Here is a 13,685-nt window from a genome sequence, read left to right as displayed (position 1 = left end):
GCGACGAGCCTCCGAAAAAATACACCTTTCTTATCTTACTTTTATGCAGTCGTGTATCTCAGATTCATGGTTGCCACTGTCAGTTGTATTATCTGCTCGTAAATGAAAACATGTTTAGTTTTGAATGGACAGACCATGTAACCAATCAGCGCCTAGGGACAAAACGTGAGGAAATCCTCCTTTAAAGCAAGAAAACATAAATCAGGGTATGCAACATGTGTAGGTATGGATGGTGATATTTGCATGATTTAAGGGGGAGGTATTGAATCTTACAATTTTACACTGCTGCTGGCATGATAATGTTTTCATAGCACGCTATCGCTTTTAGTACTTTTGCGACAGGATAAAAATGACAGTGGCAACCATGAATCTGTGATGCATGGCTGCATACATGCAAGATAAAAACAGCCCATGTTTTAGTGCTCGTAGAGTCGAAACGAGATCTCAACGAACAAAATGTTATCGAGAAAAGCAGTTCGTCTGGATTTCTTCTAAGTAATGTGAAAGTTTGTCCGTGTTGTACTGCGATACTTTGTATGTATGTTGTTAGTGAGTACGTTCGTTTTAGTCGACTTTATGCACAGGAAGGCCAATCGGGATAGGAGTCATTGGACCTACAATTTTAAAGGGGATGCTAACCACCATCGGGTTTCAAACCCGTGAGATCTTACAGGAATTGGACAGAATAATATAACCCCGTTCTGTTTCTTTTCCTTGCATTGAGTTAAGTAACAATTGACATTAAGAGTTCTCTGCGCATTCAAATGTTCAGTGCTCTCCTTTATAGCGAGCTGTCCATAGATTAATTTTATTACTAAAAGCTATAATGTGTCAAGAAGGGGATGCCAGCCAGCCCTTAGTAAAAACAGAGTAACACGTATTTAACAAGAACAAATAATATGATGAATACTTATTTCAAGAACAAATATCTACCTCACATCCAGTGAGGTTCTGACACTTGAACTCGCAGCCTCTGTGGGGTTTGTGTTATGTCCCCTCAACCATTTCAGCTTATCGATATTCATCCCCATCGTCACGATTAACCAATGTGGCACAAATGCGTCATTTAATAAAGTAAATCAACCATTTATACGAACTAAGAACGAATTAAAACACATCGAATAATTAAAACCACTATAACCAAACTGATAAAAGCTGAGGGTGTGAGGGGGTACTCGGAGTACATGTGGGCGAGAGACAAGTCAACACGCACTATAATACTGAACGCAACTCCAACTGGCGGCTGGGAAACAGCGAATCAGCGATCAATTGAATTTTCTTCGACTGAGATCGGCCATTTTCGAGTCACAAGGTACCGAACGTTGTTCGCGGGACGAAACAAATGAGCGTTGGGTACACCACATGTTGCCAAACGTACCTTAAAACGAGAAAGGGTCTTCTCGGGGAACGGTATTGCCAGCACCAGAAATCAGCGGGGGTTATGATACACTACATACGCGGTCCTGAACGATGAAGCTTCCGGAAGGACCACCCACAGGTCGCAATGGAGGCGCACACGCAGTCACTTGGCAACGTTGCGTGATCCCTTCAGCTTTTACTTCGCAACTAGTTTGTTGACACCCATTGAACACACACACCCTAAAATGATTGGAGGACAGGACGCGCCAGAAATAGCCACCGAGGTCAACCGCCAGTTGGAGTTGCGAACAGTATAGCTGAGGCGACAGAGTCTTGTTTACCTGTGAGAACGAATGATTAAATTCCCGTTGGTAGACCCTTCAAACAAAGTTAGTTTGAAGGTCATTTTATGCTTAGAAAGGCTAATCGGCACTAGATCTACAGTACAGTTTAACGTGGGAAGTAAACCACTGTGACTCTACTGGGACTACAAGCTGGCAGCATTAACCACTACGCTATCGGGAAGGGCCATGGGAAGCCTCATCGTGAGAAAAAAAAATGGGAAGCTACTTGAGAAGTAGACTATAATACGAGGCACACACTCTCACACAATACTGTTCATGTACAATTGGGGCACCAAGATCCTGAAATACCTGCTTGCCAGCAATGCGTTATATGTGTTGCCTAAATCTAGGACGATGATCGAAGTTCAACAGCAACTTTTCATTAGGAAGTTCTGCATTCGCCTCATAGTTAGGCAACCCACATAACGCTTTGAATTGAAGCCAGTATTTCAGGACCATGTTTTATGCCGGTGACTACGCCATAGAGTCAGCCATGTGTGGTTGAACAATAAGAAATTTGAATACAATGCATATGCATACCTGAATGTTTACACTTACATACATGTAAATGATTATGGAAATTCTGACTGTGTTAGCACTTTTCAAGCATCCTGAATTATAGATAGGACTCGCGTACTTTCGACGTTATAGATTGGGTTCCTTAATTACTTTGAAAATATCTGCGTGTTGTATTGGATGAAGGGGAACAAGTGTATAAGTTAGCTAATTTAAAAGTTTTAGAAAATAACTATGTGTGTACTCTAATATTGTACAACAATATAGTCAACAAATTATTGTCAATTTTCATAATAATAAACTGGGTAATTATTGTCCGTTTCAAAATAGTTATATATTTCATATAACGAATTGAATAGCGACATTATATTGGAAAAGCAGTATTTACGTCTTTTGTCATTTTCACTTTTTTAAACGTAATGGGATAATAACTGTTTTCCGTCATTCCCTCCAAATTCCTACCTTGCCTCTGTAATAAATTCTGACGCTCGTATTTTGAAATGTCTAGTATAATTCACTTACAGTAGTCCGTTTTCATGGTGAACAGCAAGCACGGCAAACTCTCTAAATAATTGTTTGTTATTATACCTCTAAACATTTAGTTAAAACAACCACGATGCATATAATATTTTCGCATTGAGTTTACCAATATATACGTAATTGTATCTGGGCTGAAACTCCTAATTATGTAGATGTCACCCATGTTTGAGCCACTTTTCTAAGCCAGGAGTTGATTCATCTGTGTGTTGTAGATCTGTGAGAAATATAATGTATCTCGACAATTAAGAATTGAAGGAAACAATTCTGCTGCAAGAAATGCCCGTGGCAACGGTTGCTAAGGACGTGAAAAAAGGGCATTTTCACCCTTAAGGAAGGGCCGATTGAGCGATTTTTTAATTTTCTCAGCCTATTGGGAGGAATTCATGGGGGTTGTAAACAGGCATTTTTCGCCTCCGGGCTTCCTTTATGAATAACATTTATGTCAGTGAGTGAGTGAGTGAGTCAGTCAGTCAGTGGTGCGATTGGGTCTTTATCAGGCCCGTAGCTAGAGGGGGGCAGGGGGGCAACTGCCCCCCTGAGAGCCTGCTTTGCCCCCCTGTGAAAAATACAGAACATATTCCTACTGGAATTCTTCCTAATCTTTCCAATTATATCCTCTATTAGGCTACTCTAGCAACATAACAAAGACACTTATTGATTTTGTGATTTATTAACGTGTGTGGGATTACGAATAATGTCGTACTAGGATTAGGTGGAGAAAATCCCTTCTAGATTCAGACTTTGGGAAATGATTTCGTAATTTTCAGTACCTAGAACAGTTGTGACATTTTGAGAAGTCTTGTATGAAAGGTACCTAATGTGTTTGGATGTTCTTCTTGGATGTGTTGTTATGAAGTTTGAACTGCTTTATCTTTTGTTTCCGAAGTCTACCTATTGGTAATAGTGATTCATGTGGGAGAGAGAGGGAATGGATGTTCGACTTTTGTTACTTAGCGTTGCCTTTCTGTCACTTCGAGCTAAACGTGACAATGAGTGATGACGTGAAATTGATGAAGAGACACTCACAAGCAGTGCTGCAACCACAGCAGGGGACAGGGGCATTATCACCCCCCCCCCAATTTTAGTCGGAAGTCTAATCTAGGGGGGGCAAACATTGAAGTAAAGAATCATGACTAGCAGAGTCTAAGAATAGCAGTACAAATGGATATTCAAGATGGAATTAGTTTTCAAGTTTTTCTTGCATTTTTCTTCCAGACGGCCAAGGGCAGTTGCAGGGGGCACAGAAGGGCAATTGCCCTTCGCTTTCAAATTTTATACAAATAAAAGTAAATTTCGTAAAATTTTCGCATTTTCCTATTCTTATAGTCCAAAGCCCTGGGAGCCAAAATGATCTAAATAAAAAAAAAGTTAAAGAGAATGCCATGGCACCCCGTGAAATTATTTGCGCCCTATTAAATCAATATTGTTTCAGTTTGCATATATTTGGATCTAAGATTTTCCTGCTCGCTTCGATCCCAAGATGATATTTCTCTGTAATGCATTCTAAATTATCCGAGAGAGAAGTAAGTAAGTAAGTAAGTAAGTAAAAAAAAGTAAAGTGCTCCCCTGTGCTTAATACCACGCCATGAAGACGTATAGGGGGTGTGGGGGTAGCACCCACACACTTTCTTGATCCGGTCGTGAGTGGGGGTGATGTGATTAGCATCATGCCCCTGACCGCCTTTAGCCCCCAGGGTTTCCCCTAGGTACCCATGTCATTCGACGCTGGGTGGGTGCCGGGGCCGTTTCCAACGTTCCAGAGAGAGAAGTAAGGCCATATATATACTTCAGATTGTTGCTGCTTAAATGCATGAACAATTCTTTTGAGGAAAAGGAGCGTGCACATTTGAGAGGAAATTTGGCATATGAATTGATCACGTAATGTATTTTCATTATATATATATATATATATATATATATATATATATATATATATATATATATATATATATATATATATATACAGGGTTAGTCAAAAGTATCGGGACAGGCCAGTAATAATGAGATGTGTGGACGGAGGAAAATCACATGTTGCAAGTGGTGCGGAAACTGCATTGAATGGGGGTGTGGCCATCATGGCAGCCATCTTGGATTCTGCCATATTGGATATCACACAATATTTTCAAATAGAAAGGGATATGTATGACGCATCAATTTAGGCTACAATCGTCCCACAAACGACAATCCGAACTCATTTTGGACCTACCGTGGAAGAGATAGGGTGTGCTACGTTTGACTGCAAAAAATGAGATTTGTCTGAAAGAATTGTTCACTGTATTCTTGTGGGTAACTGTACACTGCAAATTACAGATAGCATGAACAAGAAAACATGACATTGACTTACAGAATGCCTCAAAGCAAGTGCTCACTCTGACAATGACAAATGACAATTTTCCACATAAAAAGATGAATTGAGAAAAAACTGATCATTGTATAGAACTTATTTCAGCGTTTTCTGATAGCTAACAAATAAGTGGTTCGTTGAAAAAAAAGTTTTTCCCAAATAACAATCACATGTAAGTAACGGGTAAGTCTAAACCTACTAGTGATGATAAAAAAAATGCACTCTTAGTTTACTTGGCAACGTATTAATAATAAAAATGGTATGACACGAAGCGTACAAATTACTTGAATTACTTCCTTGTGACATCTGCTATCCAACAAGGTACAAATGTTGCTAACATACACATTTGTGTACAAGAAATAATACTTCATTCATATTCATGTGAATGGAATCAATGAACAATACAATTAAAGAACATTACACGTCTTGCTCAAAGTTGGCACCTCCGTTACGAATGCAGGCACGCAGGTTTTAACGGACATTTGGTCTCTTAACTCGTGATGTGATGGTGTCCTTGATGCGTTGACCAGCCGTTAAGATCCTCTCCCTGAGCTCTTCTTGCGAGTTTACCGGTGTCTTGTCATGTGGCTCCAAATGTAAAAGTCGCAAGGCGTCAAATCCATCGGGGGATCGAGCTGGGCAGTCATCATGCTGATAAATCATGTCACGTCTTGTAGCTAGAGGCACATCCTCCAACAACATTTCCATCCTGTTCCCCAAAAAATGTTCATAAGTGATGCCATTTAAGATTTGGGGCAGGAAAAATGGCTCGATCAAATGATTGTTGATTACGCCCATCCATACTTCTGCCTGGGTGTGCGACAGTGGCTGGATGAAAATTACCCAAAGAAATGGATTGACCGAGGCGGCCCGATTTAATTAATTCGATTTTTCTTGCATAACACAACACAATTGTGGTGTTGGATTCTCGTTAGATTCCTTTGTGCGTAAAAATCTTGCATACTGGAAACTAGAGGGAAACATTATGAAGCACGATTTATAAAGGACTTCCTTAATCAGTTCTGCAGAGAAGCCCAAAACTGTTGGTACATATCAATCGTCTATTAACCTATTCGCCCTGTAAATATAAAGTTGATACAGTCGCTATTTATGTTAAACTTTATCTTTGTATTCTTTGGTATTCCGAAGAGTCATTTTTTTGTTCATTGGAGTTTAAAGATATCATCTCTTTCCTGTTACATATCACTTTTGGAGGAGGGGGACAAGTGCCCCTCTGTACCCTGCTATATCTGCCAATGCAACACAATATATTAAAAATTTGCCCCCTCTAGGATTGAATTTGCCCCCCCTAGTAAGAATTCCTGGCTACGGGCCTGGTCTTTATATATATTGGACTCGCATACTTTCTACGTGGTCTTTGGCCACGTCTTGTACGCTCGCATGCGTGACCTTCGGCCACGTTGTGGGAGCAATCATGTTATAGATGGGATTCTTCATAGATCTTAATGACTTTGAAAATGTCTGCACGTTGTATTGGATGATGGGAAACGTATGTACGTATAAGTTTGAAAAGTTTAGAAAGTAACTTTATGTGTGTGTATGGGCTCTAATAAGGTACAAATATTCAAACTATTATTGTCTATTTTCTTAATAATGAACTGAGTAAGTAATAACCCTTTCAAGATAAGTAGTTGGATGTTTTTCTTAAACGAATTGAAAAGCGACTAAATTGAAAATGCAATATTTACGTATTTTGTTATTTTCACATTTTTGAACGTAATTGGATAATAACTGTTTTCCGTCATTCCCCTCAAATTCCTACCTTGCCTCTGTAATAAATTCTGATGCTCGTATTTTGAAATTCGAAAAGTCTAGCATAATTCCCTTACAGTAGTTTCCGGGGTGAAAATAAACTTTCTTTAAGTTCCCTAGCAACGTCCGTTTCCATGGACAACAGGCACGGCAAGCTCTAAGGAATTGCATGTCATTATACCCCCTAAACATTTAGTTAAAACAAGCACGATGTAGATACTTACGCATTGAGTATAACAATATATACGTAATTGTATCTGGGCTGAAACTCCTTATTATGTAGATGTCACCCTTGTTTCAGGCACCTTTTCAAAACCATGAGTTCATTTATCAGTGTGCTATTGATCTGTGAGAAATATAATGTATTTAGCTAGACAATTATGAATTGAAGGAAACAATGTGTGCTGCAAAAAATGTCCGTGACAACGGTTGCTAAGGACGTGAGAAAGGGCATTTTCACCCTTAAGGAAGGGCCAATTGTGCGATTTTTGAATTTTCTCGGCCTTTTGGGACAATTTCATGGGGGGTCGTAATCGGGCATTTTTCGCCTCCGGGGCTTGCTTCATGGAGAACATTTATGTCAGTGAGTCAGTCAGTGGTGGGATTGGGGATGTTGTGAATAATAAAACTACAAAATAATTTTTATTTCAAGATGATAAAATGATTCTGAATCAATATTTCTTGCAAGGGAACCAGAAAGTGAAAGCAACATATTTAAAATTATGTAAATTTAATTTTTTTATAAATAATATTAAAATATGACACATACTAAATTAAATAAACAATACATCACTAAATGTAAGTTACCGCAACATTTATAGTACCATTTAATGTAATATGAAGTCATACACTACCCGTCTATGACATCTATTACAACATTTCTCTTCCTTGTTTCAACAATGAACGGGTCAACAATTCTTGTCATCGATCAGAAGGCTACTTCGTACCATCTCCGCCCCGAGGTGCCCAGGAATATATACGTGTAAGGCGAGAAAATGTCTTCGGGTTTGACGGCAGCCTCTTTGATTAGAAATCATCTTGGATCTCCTAGATTCCGCCATTTGATCTCTTACTTATTTCCACGATGAAAAAACCAAGGCTTCCGCGTCCCGAAGCAATTCCCTTCTCAAGCAAGCAAAGTATCAATTCTTACAACAAAAGACGATCGGACATCTGCGACACCAGCGGCATCTGTTCGCAGGTAATAATCTCGTTCGATTTCTCCCGGATGTGGAAATTTGATAGCGATGGACAGTAGGTAACATCATTTCTTTTTTAGCTTGAACTTAGTTATTTCTTTCCTTTGGATATTTTCTCTGTTTTTCGAGTTTGTTTCACAGTAAATATTTTGCAACCATGATAGAACAGTCGTTGTGTAATGTACACTCAGTACAGTCACGGACACTCTGAGTTGTAACGACCCTATTGAAGAAGCACTCAAGCAAGCCTTATTTATTTCCAGATTGCTAATTCCCAAGGTATAACATGCGTAGCCAGGTGTGTCTTGCGTTTTCTGTACTTTTGTTATTTGAGTAGCTTTGGTCTCTCCCTAAGTTAATCACGGGAATAGTGAGGAATGTTTTTTAGACGAACATGATAAATAGAAACACAGGAATAATCCACCCTCGCAATAAATCCAGAACTCAAACTTGGAACCTTCGATGCGAGGTGTGTTTCTTGTTCTAACTATATCTATGTGTTTTCGTTAGATTCATGGTATTTCGTGAGTAGATATGAAGAAAGTAAATAAATAAGTGGGTGGAAGGGACTGGAGAATCGTAGCTACGGAACTATTGAGAAAATATCTTTCGCCAAGATAGAGAATCTCTATATCCCTTGTGATAGAGAACCTATTAGAAGAATGAAAGGACAGATTAAAATATTAAATTGATGTGTATCCTTTCGTTAAAATGCCTAGAAAACAATATAATAAACTTGTTCACTGCAAGAAAATAATAAAAAAAGTTTGACCATGGTGGTGATCGAACCCAGGCCTCGCTCATGAAAGCTCTGCACGCTAACCAACACACTATCAATAGCACTACATTTTCTTTTTTCCAGTCAGTCTGTTTCCTTCCTCAGCACCTGAAAAAGCAAATGCATCTTAATTTCTGATAATTGTCTCATGTTTCGCACATCATGCTTCTCCATTTACTGTCATTTGGACATTCACTTGGAAGTTAAAACAGCTTTGTATGTGCGTTTTCACGTGCATGTGTGTGACAAGAGTGGGGTGAACGTGTGTTGGATGTTGTTCTAGGTATTATTTTCGTTCAAAGCATTAATATGACTGTAAAATATAGAACTTATATAAATAGAGGGACTTTGCTACTCGATCCGCCGTATAAGTGACATTAATTTTCTTACATTTTGTGTACTGAAATTCATAGTTATTTTATTTTGTTATTAACTTTTACACATTCGGTTCAAAAAAAGACTTTAAAAGTTTGGGGCAAATTTTGCTCATAAAGTTGTTTTTTTGTGTGTGACCTCTCACAAAAAAAACTATAAATTTTGAGAGCCGTGCATCCATTTATTCTTTGGATTAAATTGTAGAATATAAGAATATATGATGGTTGCTCAATTATACACTAAACTTTTTTCGACCTAATGTTTAATCTTGCTAAGGAAGTAAATTTAATTACCACTATACACTATTTAAATTAAATATTTGTAGGATTTCGGGGGGACTTCAGCCCCCTTAGCTCTCCCCCCTGGCTACTTGCCTGATCCTCAAGTATTACCGTGTAAATTGTCCATCACCATGTTCGTGTACTTTATTTGACCTAATAAGAGCATCAAAAATTAAAAGAAAACTCAAAACAAGCTGTTGACAACTTCTGCACCAGCATACATAAAAATCCATCCATTACATAGGATGTAAGAGAAAAATTAATGAAAGTAGTCATGGACAATTTGCACGGTAATACTCACGGATCCCACTGTACGAGTCCAAGAGTAGTCCCCTCTAGACCAAACTGTTATTTTTTTTTGTTAACATGCCAATGTCAATGTTGCCAAACAATAAGCATTCTACAACTTACTACAACTAAAAGAAAAATTATTGAACATTGTACATTAACTTAAACATGCACATTTGGTAGTTTAAATCCAAGGTAATTTTATATAAGGTAGCGCCATCCGAAAATTGCCGATCATGCACGAGCGCGTGACGTCTTGTGGGAGGATCGGTTATGCTCGGTGCCCCTTCGGTTATGTTCGTTCGGGGCTTGGCCGAAGCAAACGGCCGCTATAATTTCTATGCGAGGTTCAAAGAGGGAAAGTGTTTTCTTACTTTGAGGAGGGGGAATTATTAAATATCGAAATTTTGGGATGGTATTGAGGCATTCCTTTAATGATTACTAACATGACTGATTGATTCAGTTGGTGTTTCAAAAGTCCACTTTATGCACAGAAAGGCTAATCGGGACTGGATCTACAGTTTAAAGTGGTATCCGAACTACTATGTCCCTCCACCGAGTATAGAACCCGGGATCCCTTGATTACAAGGCAACGACGCTACCATTTCGCCATCGGGGAGGCACTAGTAGTAACATAATTGAAAACTCGCAAACGTATTGTGAAAATCCATATTTTTCAAACTTTCTGATCGATGTGTTACAAAGATAGTTGCGCATGTTCTCATTTACCATGTCTTCATTCTATAATCATAGTATACTATAATTTTAACATGCTAAAGAAGAATTGCATGAATGAAAGAGTTAAAAAGGAAATGATCGTTTCATAGATTTATTTTGTTTATTTGTTTCACTCCGCTTTTCTGCCACTTTGGGCTAATCGCGAAGACAAGATAGTAAAATGTCACGTAATTGCCTTCTAACGACAGTAAAGGAAATTACACTTGTTGAATAAAATGTATATTCCGGTTTTATAACATTATGTACACGATATTGAGCATTGTATGAAATAAATATAATGCCCATTAATGAAGTTTTACTACTTCGTTCAATTTAATATTTCACAAATATAATGTGGATGATTTTGTACCTTTCTACTCAGTGTAAACAATGGATGTCATACTCTCCTTTCGTGGAAAATTTTCTTTAAAACAGTAAGTTCTTTGTGGTGTAGTTGACGTACTATATACTTGTGCCACGAGCTCGACATACAGAATAGCTTTTCCTGGTTATAGACAACTAAAATGTATTTGGAAATGTAATAGGAAAATCCAAGACAAAGTCCAAAAATGAAATTTTACTATTTAACGATTCATACCCTTGTACAGTCCTTCATTGTGATTTCTTGTAACTTATTTGCTATATTTTCATTTATGCTTCAGATATATTATCTTAACCTGTTCTAAACGTCACATGTACAAGGGAGAAATATAATTATCAACATTATTAACCTTATGTCAGTGAACATCAAGTTAAATCTAATTAATGATTACACTGGGGAACAAAAAAAAGATTTTATTTTGCGGCATAAAGTTTAATAACAGTTTCAGCACACAAAACAGCTGTGATTGCCAATTGTATGATTGGTTCAGTTGAATTGACTCCAGTTATAAAAATAAACACACCATGGAAAATGTAGGAGGTAAAATTACTCTACGCTTTTCTCGGTAATACCAAAATTTGATAATAGGCTGAAATTCCCATAAGAAACATTTATTTATTTGTAAATTGTTGCTAGGCAACTTATGAAGCATTGCTAGGCAATATATCGGACACTCAACAAACCTTAAGGAAGAATACCAAAACATAAAAATGGTTTTAGAAAAAAAAAATTAATATGCTGAACATAAGTGGCTCGCGTGTGTGGATTTGAAGATGGTGAATTTTTTACTAGGACAGCAAAGTGGGTACACAAAGTATCCCTGTTTCCTATGTTTGTGGGATAGTCGTGCTAGAGAAAAGCATTGGACGATAAAAGTTTGGCCCCCAAGGGAAAATATTATTTAAAAAAGCTAATATCATTCATGAACCGCTGATAGATAGGGACAAAATCATTCTTCCGCCACTGCATATTAAACTTGGGTTGATAAAACAGTTTGTCAAGGCCTTAGATACAAGTGGTGATTGTTTCAAATATATATGCCACACTTTTCCAGGACTAAGTATTGAAAATTTGAAGGCACGAATCTTTGACGGACGACCACAAATTCGTACACTTATAAATGATGCCAATTTTACAACTTACATGTCTTACATCGAATCTGAGGCTTGGCTGAGCTTTGTGTCCGTCGTCAAAAACGTTTTGGGGAATCACAGAGCAGAAAAGTACCCCGATATAGTTGGAAATATGTTGAAAAATTTTGAGAAATTGGGAGCTAATATGAGTGTGAAGATACATTTTCTACATAGCCACATTGACAGATTCCCTGAGAACGTTGGTGATTTTAGTGAAGAACGGGGAGAAAGGTTCCATCAGGATATAAGGATAATGGAAGAAAGGTACCAGGGACGGTGGGATCGCCACGTGATGGCCGACCACTGTTGGAGCTTACAGACGGATTGTGCTAAAAAGCAATACAGCAGGAAATCCTATAGAAAACGTTTCACATAGTTTGTTACTTCATTGTGTACATATTTTCTTAATTATTATGATCATAGGCCTATATAAATTTATTTTTATAATAATTATTGTAATCACAAAAAGAAATATTAAATTGTTGTTGGAAGTTCATTTATATGTATATCTTATGTTTCCGCCATTTTGGTTTAGTTGCATTTATTTCATAAATTAGAGCCAATTCAGGAAATATATTATTATATCATTATTCAGCAGCATGAAATTGCCCTAAATTAGCTCTCAAACACTGTGCCGCAATTTCACTGTTCCCCAGTGTTATCAATTAAATGGACAGAGTTAATAGAAAAACTATTCTCTGAAGAATTAATTATGTCCTTTGAATTCGTAATTTGGCCCAAGTTTAGATTGCAGGGTGATAATCTCTTCATTACACACAAAATCGCATGACAAGATTTCGGTACATGTGTACTATATGACTGTATGTACGCCAGAAGTAGATTGCCGTTGTCATATTAGGGACTTCATGAAATTTCTACATCTCACGCCCTATCCTCAAAGGCATTATTACTGTTTGATTTTTACCATTACTACCTGACTTGTCCACCGCAAAAGAATATAAATTATATGGAATTGAAAACAAAAAATGCAGTAATAGTGGCAACATTCTCCTGACTATACGTTAGCTTACCGTGTTGTCCTTTGCATCTCGCTTTGGCTTTGCTTAATATTATCAATGAGCTAAATTTTCCGTGTGTTCGTAAATCCCTTCCTGTACGCTTGAATTAGTAGGTTAGGTGAATTAGGTTTGGTGTTCTTAGCATCCAGTTTCGAGTAGGTTCGGCTAGTTAAGGGTGTTGCATTCGTATTTGTACACTTTCGCTCTTCGCTTGCACGTACACGTATTATAGCTTTTAATACGCAAAACGATTTCACACAACTGTAACTTATCAGCACGGTAACTTGTACAACCTCACTTTGATATCGAAAATTAACATTTTATGGAAATTACAAACTGGACTTGCGTTTTCAAGGTTTGGGGTTTTATTTACAACACAAATTTTGTAGCACGAAATGCCAATCTTACACTCTACTTCCTCATCCTCCTGTACCTAAAATTTCCGAAAATATGGAACACAGAGACCCGAACATAATTAATACGAAATTAAATAAAACAAACTTTTAAACAAATTATTAGTGTAATGTGATTTACAATTAGAGATAGTTCACACATATTTATTTTAAATCGGTTGCCATAACGTGTGAAGCCTGCCATTTCCGAGCCTTCTTCCAGTGTAACTGCACTGCCCTTTGAG

This window comes from Lepisma saccharinum, chromosome 26 (assembly GCF_977018435.1).
Source record: "Lepisma saccharinum chromosome 26, izLepSacc3.1, whole genome shotgun sequence".
In the NCBI taxonomy this organism is placed as follows: domain Eukaryota; kingdom Metazoa; phylum Arthropoda; class Insecta; order Zygentoma; family Lepismatidae; genus Lepisma; species Lepisma saccharinum.
Note: the sequence above shows the minus strand (reverse complement) of the source record.